Genomic DNA, 12,090 nt, shown 5'->3' on the forward strand with positions numbered 1-12,090 from the left:
CTGATGCCACAGCCGAGCCTCATCATTCAAGTATGCCCGCTTGATTCCCTTGGGCATGGTGGTGTTCTGACCCATAATCCAAGGAACGGTCGGGTCAAGGGCTATCCGGGCCTTGACTGCATCCCAATCAAACTTCAGAAAAAGCATGTCTTCCTCAGCTTTCTGATAACCATCTGGCGAATCAGATTTAGGCAGAAGCTTCAGAACCTCTTCTATTGCCTCTTCAGTAACCAGAATCTACTTCCCTCTGAGGTTCACTGCATCTAAGGAAGTCTTGAAGTAATTGCAGTAGAATTCTCTAACCCAAGATGCATTGACCTCAGTCAGGGGTCTCTCCAGGAAGAACCAGCCTCTTTGTTTGATCTTATCAGAGGTGTATTGCTGGAGTTCTCTTGGGATCTTCAGAGTCCTCTTCAGGTATAGGTTCCTGGAGTTTGCAAACACCGGATACTTCAGCTCACAGTATCGGTTTACAAACTTCACTGGATCATTAGCAGGGAGCAGCTGGTCGGCCTTCTTCTGCGGGGTGAAGTTTTTCTCCCGCCAGGAGGCATCATACATGAGATCTATGATAGACATAGATGATTCTCCTCTTTTACGTTTGCCAGTGGTAGCCTTTCCTTTTCCCTTTCTCTGGGAATCTGACATCCTGAAAAACAGAAAACCAGGATATAATAAAAATAGGAAAACAAATAGGCAAATAGTCAAAAGAAACACAAAGTGGCAAAGGAGAATTAGAATGAGGTAAATGAGTTAAGTAAATGTGCATTAAGGATTGTATAGGAGTGAAAAGTTCGAAAGGAAAAAAAAATTCACAATCCAAAATGTAATAGAAGGCATGTTAAGTAGGAAAAATTATCAGTATGCCATGGTTAGAGGGTTAAAAGAAAGTGAAAAACCAGAAAAAAGATTTTAAAAGGTTAGTTTGGTTAGAATTAAAAAAGAATTCAGTAAATTAGAATTAGTGAATTAATGAAAAATGGGTTAAGGTAAGTGGCATAAGGATAAGTTTCTAAGTAACAAGCAGTCATAATTAGGAGTGATAGGTAACTCATAACCAAACAAGGAAAACAGGTTGATGATGATTCAAATAGATATAGAAATAGCAAAAATTAGAATCAAACATCAAAAATGCAATATATGAACCAGGAAATCAAAGAGAATAAGAATGCGTGCCTGGCATTCATGAATGGGTTTGGGTAAAGTAGAGGAAAGCAGATTTCAAATGCCAAAACTAAAACATGAATGAAAACATTTTACAGAAATTTGGGCAGCATTCCGGCTAAAATTGGATTGTCCCGGAAAATAAACAGCAGTCAAATAGTTCATATGAATTAAAATTAAAGCCTTGCAATTACATATAAGGAATATAATCATGAAAATGCAGTGTAAAGAGCAGCATGAAATAAGAAATCACAGCATATGAACAAACATCACAGCAATAGCAGAATTGCAAATTTGAGAAAACAGAAACATGAACAGTGCAAGTAAACAGGCCTAAATCCACTAACCACATCCTAGGATACCTAACAACCTGAAATCCACTACAACATGCATATCTAACTAGCCTAACATGAACATAAACAGAAAATAATAAAATAATGACTAAGGATAGAATAGCGGCGTTCGTCGGAACCTGGTAGGCTGAATAAGGAGAGTGGACAGAAAGGTGGCTGGGGGTGGTGGTGACGGCATCTGGCGGTGGTGGCACGGCTATTCGGGGCAGGGGGAATGGTAGGGGTAATGGGGGTAAGGGAAATAAGGGAAGGGAAGAGTAGGTGTGTGTGTGGCGGATGGGGGGGATGCGGCTGGGACGGGCGGCGGCGGTGGGTGGTGCTTGCGAAGGGGGGCAGTGGCAGAGAGGGAGGGAGGAGAAGGAAGAAGAAGAAAGAAGGGGGAAGGAGGAAGGGGGACGGGTGGCGGCGATTTTTGGGTGGTCGGCGGTGGTCGGCAGTGGCATGGTGGTGGCTGGGTGGTGATGGGTGGAATGGAGGAGAAGAGAGGGAGAAGAAAGGTTTGGGAGGGCGCGACTGGTAAGGTACGCGTGGCTGGGGGGTTATAATTTTAAATCCACGCGAACGCGTGGGGCACGCGGTCGCGTGGCAGGAGCGGAATAGGAGGTGATGCGATCGCATAGGGCACGCGATCGCATGGAATGGTTAGAAGAGTGAATGACGCGATCGCCTGGGGCTTGCGATCGCGTCGCTGGAAATTGTGCGAAACGCACGAATCCAGCATCATTTCCGTGCAACTCTCTGTCTCCTTCTGGGGTGTTGTGCAATCCATGCGACGCGATCGCGTCGCTCACGCGGTCGCGTGGGATTTGTATTGTGCAAGTGACGCGATCGCGTGGATGACGCGATCACGTGGGTCAATTGTGCGAAACGCACAACAGCCTCATGATTCCAGCCTAACTTTTTGGACGTTGGATCTTTACGCCGATTTCCAGGTCACGCGGCCGTGTGGATGACGCGGTCGCATGGATAATGTTTTACGCCATTCGATGCGATCGCATGAGTGATGCGGTCGCGTCGCGCACCCTTTTTTTTTTATGCACAATACAGAATGCAATGCTTAATGTGAATGCTATGCACGATTCCAGGTTTAATAGAATAAAATAAAACTCAAAAACAAACAAAACTAAATAAAATTAAAAGTGCAAAAGGAACGATCATACCATGGTGGGTTGTCTCCCACCTAGCACTTAGTTAAAGTCCTTAAGTTGGACATTGGAAGAGCTTCCTGTTATGGCGGCTTATGTTTAAATTCATCCAAAAATTTTCACCAATGCTTGGAATGCCAATAGCCTCCAGGGTCCCAAACTAGGCATGTAAAGCTCCTGAGCAGCTTCAAACAAATTTTTAGACTCCCTGAATGACGAATGTCAGAATAGATTCTAGGATCCCAAACTTTGCTTTTAAATCCTCCTCCGTCTTGATCTATATTTTTCCATCCGGGCGGTTTAGAAAGTAGATTCTCACCATGGTGACCAAACGCTTTCCAAGATCCATTCAATTGAACATGATACCAATCCGTGCACTTCAAGTTGAAGCGTGGAACCTTATTGAACCTTGTGCACCAGCTCTGAGTACGAGCCATTTCCCTCTTACTCTTAAAGCCGCAGATAGCTCTAAGCTGGCCATCTGTTTCAAGCAAACCGTATTCAAGTGAAAAAGTGAAGTTAAAGGTTAAGGATTGTACCCACTTGAAGCTTGTATTGGGTGGTAATGGCCTTGGGGAAGGTGTTTCCGGTGGTTCTGTAAGTTCTACTCCCTTGTGCTCTTCTGTGAATTCCTCCACTTCTTTGCAAGGTTCTTCAAATGCATCTGTGTCCTGGTCAAAGTTTTCTGTGTCTTCCTCATCACTTGAGTCATAGATTGGAGGTTGAGAGAAATCTACCTCTACATCATCTTCGTATTCATTTGGGGAAGATTCTTTGATCTCAGAGAATTCACTTGCGGATGCAAGTTCATTACTAAGAGAACTTGACTTATGACTATCATCATCAAGGGAATTTGTGTCCTGGGTTATTCCGTCTAGTTCTTCATAAATGACTTGCCTTGGGAATTATGCACTGTCCTCCTTAGCATCAACTGTAACGTCCTTGACGGAGTTCTTTTCAGCTCTGGATTCCCATGGGGGTTCAGTGTCCCCTAGATCTTCAACCAACTCTTCTTCTTGCATAATGACATCTTCTTCTACTTGTTCTAGTACGAATTCATTCTCTGTCTTGTCCACTGGAGTTTCTAGTATCTCCTTCATGCTACGCTCTTCGTTAGATTGTCCATATAGGGATGTGGTTGGTCCTTGAATGTTCGAACGTCTAGAAGCTAATTGAATTACTGCTTGCTCCAGTTGTCGAATGGCTGTTTGAAGTTTATTTACTATTTCCTTGAGGCGAACCTCTGATTCTCGGGGTGATGGATTTGGACATGATACATAGGAAAGTGGTGGTGCTTGGGAGTGATTGGATTGGAACTGGGGTAAATAGGGATGATGTGGTGGCGAATGGTGAAGAGAAGCTTGTGAGTGTGGTGGTTCGAGGTTATGTTGAGAGGATGGTCTATAGGCACGGGGTGGGGCTTGTTGGTAGTTACAAGGTTGTCCACCATATCTATCAGCTGGGTATGCATTGCAGAATGGTCGTTGTCCATGATATCTTGGAGGGTGTTGTTGCCTAAAGGGTTGATTAGATCCTCTTGGTTCCATCCATCCTTGATTGGTTTGACCTTGATGCATATTCCTACTGTAACTTCTATTTTTTTCAACAAAGTTAGAACCAAACTCAAAGCGAGAGGGGTGAGAGTTCATAGTAGCAAATAAAATTAAAAAGGAAAAACAGAAATAAATAAGCAAGTAAAAGAAAAATATTTACAATAACCAATAATAAGGCACACGTTAGCAGTTCCCCGGCAACAGCGCCATTTTTTGACGTTAGGATTTTTTCCAGTAAAGAATTTCATAAAAACAGTCGCGTTGTAGATATAGTCTCTAAACCGACAGAAATTCCTTCGTACAAACAATTTGGTTGTCACAAGTAACAAACCCCTAAATAAATTGTTAACCGAAGTATTCAAACCTCGGGTCGTCTTCTCAAGGAACTGCAGGGAAGTATGTTCTTATTATTGGTTATGGAGGTTGTAAATTCGGGGTTTCAAGAATGAGGAAGAAATATGACAAAAAATTTAAATAGCAATTAAAATAAATAAATAACTGTAAAATAAACTTTTAGCAAGGTATGAGAAATTGGAGGTCCTATCCTAGTTACCTTTATCAATGATGATGAGAATTGAATCTTAATTCCACTTTGTTAACCTTTACTAAGATAAAGGAAGGTCAAGGGATTAATTGGTTTGATCTTCGGATCCTATTTATTTCCTAAGAAAAGATTGGGATTATTGAAGTTCAATTTAATTAACAAAGATAACAATTATCAATCATGTTGAGTTTGATAACTCCTGAGTTACTAATTTCTTAACCAAAACCAAAAGGAGAAAAGTAAATCTACTGGAATAAAAATGTCTTCAGAGTAAAAGCAATAATAGCATAAATAAGAGAAAGCAATATTAAACTGAAATACCTCAAATATCATTAATTCAAAAGAGTAATCTATAACATGGAAGAATTCATAAATCAAATTGCGAAGTAAATAATCATCTAAAATAATGGGATGAACAAAAGTAAAAGGGAAGCTTAAGGTAAAGGAACATTAAACCTGGGATCGAGAGTTACTCCTAAAGAGAGAAATCCTAAATCCTAATCCTAAAAGAGAGAGAGAATCTCTCTAAACTAAATCTAAATCATGAAAAGTAACTAAATTGGCGAGCTCTCTCTGAATGGATGCATTCCCACACTTTATAACCTCTGGTCTATGCCTTATGGACTTGGATTTGGGCCAAAAAGGGCCTCAGAATTTGCTGGGAGCATTTTCTGCAATTTCTGGTGCGTGGCCTCTGTCACGCGTCCGCGTGGGTCACGCGGTCGCGTCATTCGGAGATTTTCTTGTCACGCGGTCGCGTCAGTCATGCGGCCGCGTCATATTTGTTTTGCTTAAGGCGCGCGGTCGCGTTAGTCATGCGGCGGCGTCGCTGTTGATTCGTGCTTGGCATGCGTCCGCGTCGCCCATGCGATCGCGTGGATGCCAGTTTCTTTAGAAACTCCGTTTTGTGCTTTCCTTCCATTTTTGTATGTTTCCTTTCCATCGTTTGAGTCATTCCTGCCTTAGAAGATCTGAAACTACTCAACACACAAATCACGGCATCGAAGGATAATAAGGATAATTAAAATAATTAATTTTAAAGCATAGGAAACATGTTTTTCACATACATCACATAATAAGAAAGGGAAAGTAAAACCATGCAATTAATATGAATAAGTGCGTGAAGGATTGAATAAATCACTCAAATTAAGCACAAAATATATCATAAAATATGGGTTTATCACTTACCTCAAGATTGGTTGTATGGGTTTTGTAGAGCTCTCTGCGGTGAACGCGTGGCCGCAAATCGTGCGGCGATCGGAGCTCTAGATCAAAAGTTATGGTGGTTTGAAGATCAAATGAGAGAAAGAACTTGAGAGAGTGTTCTTCCCTTCATGGCCTCCATTTTCGGCATGTGAGTGTCTCAAGTGAGGAGAGAGAGTGCTGAAAACTAGGGTTTTGGTTTAGTTTAGTTGGGCCATGGGCCCACTTTGGGTCCGGTTGGCCCGGTTTGGCCCGTTCGGTCCAATCTTGGTCCGATTTCTATAAAATTGGTACCGAAATTCTCGTCTCACTCTCCTCTATCACATTAGGCCATAAAAATAACATTTTTGGCTTTCTAGAATAAATTCTCATTTATGGGTCAATTAACCATTAATTAACCGAGTCTTACAGAGATGCTCCCATCGGCTACTCTGTATGGCTCTCATCTCATCAATAGACGCCATGTACTGCTGCCAGCGGTTGTCATTGGCAACCCTCATCTGCTCCAAGGAGGATGGAAGCTGCTGCCAATACTCCTGTGGTGGCTGATCTTGTCCCTGAGGCAGCTCTTCTTCATCTCCTTCTTCAGCCTGTTCTCTGAGGTGCCTCCGATGTTTCCTTGTCTGTTCCAGTTATTTCTTTGTGATGGGCTTTTCGGTTGGGATAGGGAAGTCATTCTCTATCTTTACTCTAGCAACATCACAGAGTGGAAGATGAGATGTAGGAAACCCAATCTGGCATTGTCCATGGTGTTGGTGACGATGTGGTAAAATTGATCAGCAATAACGTCTATCACCTCCACTGGCTTTTCCAACAGAATACAGTGGATCATGACTGCTCGGTCTGCAGTACACTCGGACCGGTTGCTCGTGGGTATGATGGACCGGTGAATGAAATGGTGCCATCCTCTAGCCAAAGGCGTCAAATCACCTACTCTGATATGGCCTGGTTTCCCTTCTAACTGATTTTTCCACTGCGCACCTGGAATGCAAATGTCAGAAATTACTTGTCCCAGCCGCTGATCTCTGTACATCCTCTCATTGTAAGAATGAAGTGATTGTTCGGTCTCTGGTATCTAGAGGGTCTGTCTGATGGTCTCTGGGCTGAAGTCAATGACTCTTCCCCTTACAAAGGTTTTGTGGTCCCATTCATTGATGCCAGCCACATCCTTGTAGGTAATCCACATGTTCCCATAGAATTCTTGAACCATCAACTATCCCGCCAGTGGGTGTGGATTGCACAGAACTTCCCATCCTCTTCTCCAAATCTCACGTGTAATTTTCGGAAGTTTATCCGGTTGGAGCTTAAACTGTACTTCTGGTAGAACCGGCCTCTTGCCAGTGATATCAAAAAAATATTCTTCATGTAACTTAGATTTGAAGCGCCTTGAGTCATAAGAACTGGTTGCTGGTTCCTTTCCCTTTCTCTTCTTGGACGATTGGGTGGTCTTAGGTGCCATAAAGATAAATCAAATAGAACAGTGGAGCGGCAACACCAAACTTAAAACTATTGCTCGTCTCCGAGCAAAATAAAGAAATACAAAGAGGGAGAAGAAAGAAATACAGAAATTGAAATAGCAGAAAATAAAAGACAATGCCAATATATATATATATATATATATATATATATATATATATATATATATATATATATATATATATATATATATATTTTCACGCCGAACTTGGAATTAGCCAAGTTTAGCGTGGACCTTCCCGAGCAATTCCCTTTTGTATGCATGCATCCACGCTGAACTTGGAGAATCCCAAGTTCAGCGTGGAGTCTGGCCCTGGTGTACGCTAATTGACGTTGTTGGCCACGCTGAACTTGGAATTTTCCAAGTTCAGCGTGGACTTGGCAGTAGGAACTCCCTCCTTGCACGCTTCTAACCACGCTAAACTTGGAAAATCCCAAGTTCAGCGTGGAACTGGCAGAGACTCCCTTCCAAATTACACGCACATGCCACGCTGTACTTGGAAAATCCCATGTTCAGCGTGGAACTGGCAGAATCAACCTCCTCCAGAGTGTTCAAAAATTTTTCTAAGTATCCAGTTCCTATTTTAAAATATCTGCATGATCAAAACACAAGTAAAACAATGGAAAACAGTAGAAACTCAATAAAAATAAAAAAAATAATATAATCAACGCAACAAAAAAATAACTAAGGATACGAAATTATCGGGTTGCCTCCCGACAAGCGCTTCTTTTACGTCACTAGCTTGACGGTCAGTTCTGCTAATTCAGCAGATGAGCAGACCTTCGACGATCAATCTCGCCTCCAAGATAGTGCTTCAACCTCTGGCCATTCACTGTAAATATTCTGTTAGAATTCTCTTTCTGTATTTCCACATGACCATATGGTGAAGCTCTGGTAACCACAAACGGTCCTGACCACTAGGATTTCAGCTTCACAAGAAAGAGTTTGAGCCTTGAATTATACAGAAGCACTCTCTGTCCTGGCTCAAAGACTTTCATGGCAATCTTCTTGTCATGCAATAACTTGGTTTTCTCCTTATAGAGCTTGGCATTCTCATAGGCTGAATATCTGAATTTATCAAGCTCATTCAACTGAAGCATTCTCTTAATTCCTGCAGCTTCTGAATCAAGATTCAGATACCTGATTGCCCAGTAAGCTTTATGCTCCAGCTCCACAGGCAAGTGACAGGCTTTTCCATAGACCAACTGATAAGGAGACATGCCAATAAGAGTCTTGTAAGCTGTCCAGTATGCCTAGAGAGCATCATCAAGCTTCCTAGACCAGTCCTTTCTTGAAACACTGACTGTCTTCTCTAGAATCCTCTTAAGTTCCCTGTTGAAAACTTCAACCTGTCCACTTGTCTGAGGGTGATAGGGGGTTGCCACTTTATGACGGACTCCGTATCTCTGCAGAAGTGAGTCCAACTGCCTGTTACAGAAATGACTTCCCCCATCACTAATGAGTGTCCAAGGGACACCAAACCGACTGAAAATATATCTCTGAAGAAAGCTCATCACTACTTTGGCATCATTGGTGGGTAGAGCCACAGCTTCTACCCACTTAGACACATAATCAACTACCACTAGAATATAGTTGTTTGAATGTGAGGGTGGAAAAGGTCCCATAAAATCAATACCCCATACATCAAACAACTCAACCTCAAGAATCCCCTACTGTGACATCTCATGTTTAGCAGAGAGGTTCGTGACTTTTTCACATCTGTCACAGTGCTTCACAAATTCTCTTGAGTCCCTGAAGAGAGTCATCCAGTAAAACCCGCTCTGAAGGACCTTTGTAGCTGTACTTTCACCACCAAAGTGGCCTCCATAATCAGAACCATGACAGTGCCAAAGAATCTGCTATTTTTTCTCATCCGGGACACATCTCCGGATTATACCATCTGAACACCTTTTAAAAAGGTACGGTTCCACCCAAATGTAGTACTTTGCATCAGTCAATAGCTTCTTTACTTGTTGCCTACTGTACTCCTTTGGAATAAAATTCATGGCCTTGTAATTTGCAATGTCTGCAAACCATGGGGCCTGCTGAATGAGGAACAATTGCTCATCCGGAAATGTCTCAGTCACAGCTGTGGGTGGTTGTACTCCTGCTTCAAGCTCAATTCTGGAGAGATGGTCAGCTACTTGATTTTCTGACCCTTTTCTGTCTTTTATCTCAATATCAAACTCCTGAAGGAGCAACACCCATCTGATTAATCTCGGTTTAGAATCCTGTTTGGTTAGAAGGTACTTCAAAGCAGCATGATCAGTATAAACAATAACCTTAGAACCAATTAAATAGGACCTAAACTTATCAATAGCATACACAATCGCTAATAATTCTTTTTCTGTAGTTGCGTAATTCCTTTGAGCATCATTTAACACACGGCTAGCATAGTAAATGACATGTATAAGCTTACCGTGCCTTTGTCCTAAAATAGCTCCTATAGCAAAATCACTAGCATCACACATTAATTCAAATGGTAAATCCCAGTCAGGGGGAGCTATAATGGGAGCAGAGGTGAGGTTTGCTTTCAGAGTTTCAAAAGCATGCAGGCACTCAGAATCAAAGACAAAAGGGACATCAACAACCAACAGGTTGCTTAATGGTTTAGCAATTTTAGAAAAATTCTTTATAAATCTTCTATAAAATGCTGCATGACCCAAGAAACTCCTGACTGTCTTAACATTAGCTGGTGGTGGTAATTTTTTAATTACCTCCACCTTTGCTCGATCAACCTCAATCTCCTTACTTGAAATCTGGTATCCAAGAACAATACCTTCTGTAACCATAAAATGACATTTTTCCCAATTTAAGACAAGGTTTGATTCTTGACACCGTTTCAAGACAAGAGATAAATGCTTAAGACAGTATTCAAAAGAATTACCAAAGATAGAAAAATCATCCATAAATACCTCAATAAACTTTTCAACCATATCAGAAAAAATAGAGAGCATACACCTCTAAAAAGTTGCTGGAGCATTACAAAGTCCAAATGGCATTCTCCTATAAGCAAATACTCCAAAAGGACATGTGAATGTTGTCTTCTCTTAATATTGAGGGTCCACTGTAATTTGATTATATCCAGAATATCCATCTAGAAAATAATAAAAAGTATGACTAGCTAACCTCTCAAGCATCTGATCAATGAAAGGCAGGGGGAAGTGATCCTTCCTTGTAGCTGTGTTGAGCCTCCTGTAGTCTATACACATTCTCCATCATGTGACTGTTCTTGTAGGAATAAGCTCATTCTTTTCATTCTTGACCACTGTCATCCCTCCTTTCTTGGAAACTACCTACACAGGACTTACTCAAGGACTATCAGAAATAGGATAAATAATACCTACTTCCCATAATTTCATTACCTCTTTTTGGACCACCTCTTTCATGGTTGGATTGAGTCTCCTTTGTGGTTGCACAACTGGTTTAGCATCATCTTCAAGGAGGATCTTGTGCATACACTTGGTTGGACTAATCCCCTTCAAGTCACTAATGGTCCACCCAAGAGTTGTTTTATGGCTCCTGAGCACTGAAATAAGCGCCTCTTCCTCTTCAGGCTTCAGGGAAGAGCTAATAATCAATGGATATAAATCATTTTCAAGGGGAATGGACTGCAGGAGCTTCACCCTCAATCAGACTGGATCTGCACTAACCGTGGTGTTCAGCTCTGGAGGAGAATCGGCGACCTCTCAAGAAAGGTGTTGATCACATACAGCCTGCCATAGAAGAAATCATTCACAGTTGGAGGAGACAGTAAAACTGAATTGATCCAGAAGAATAAAGCATCTCCAAAGCCTTAACCATCTTCTTATCATTACATTCACCATCAACTGAGTAACGTTATCTTTATTTTACTTTTATGCGTTTTAAACAACCAACCCACTTTTCTATCCGCCTGACTAAGATCTGCAAGATAATCATAGCTTGCTTCAAATCACAATCCTCATGGGATCGACCCTGATTCGCTCAGGTATTACTTGGACGACTAAGTGCACTTGCTGGTTCAGTTGTGCGAAGTGTAATTCCACGCACCACCTTGATTTGTTGACAATTGTGGGCTTTCTTGCTTGAAGTTTGAGTAGACTTAGAGTGAATTTAATTGAACCAAAATGAAGCTCCAGGAGTCTTTGGCATGTATGGCGAGTTGGTGAGCGTGAAAATGAGCGCTGGCATTTTTCCCTTGTCACGTGTACGCGTCACCCACGCGTACGTATGACCCTTATCGAGGGCGCTCAGAAAACGAGCGCCCAACTCAGCGTTGTATTAATCTTTAATTTAAGGTAGGTAGGGCATGTATTAGTCTTTAATTTGACTAGGTTTAACATTGATTGGCGTCTAATTTTAGTTGTCATAAATGGAAGCTATTGATTTTCTGTTATGTTAAGTCATGGTTTTATACCTAAGGATGAATAATTGGATTCTTAGTAAATAAAAATCAGAGTGACGTAGCAAAAACTTGTTGGAGCGTTGACATAGTATCGTTGCCATAAGAAGTAGTAAGGGATGATTAGAAATACTTTAGGTTTGAATACCTGAAAGGCTAGAAGGTTAATGTAAATGATTAGTTTCGGGTAATTGAGTTTGGTGGTGGCTGTGAGATTAGATTGAATCTGAAATGGTTACGGAAATGATTATAAACGTGTAATTGGTT

This window comes from Arachis ipaensis, chromosome B1 (genome assembly GCF_059453495.1).
Source record: "Arachis ipaensis isolate K30076 ecotype BB chromosome B1, ASM5945349v1, whole genome shotgun sequence".
NCBI lineage: Eukaryota > Viridiplantae > Streptophyta > Magnoliopsida > Fabales > Fabaceae > Arachis > Arachis ipaensis.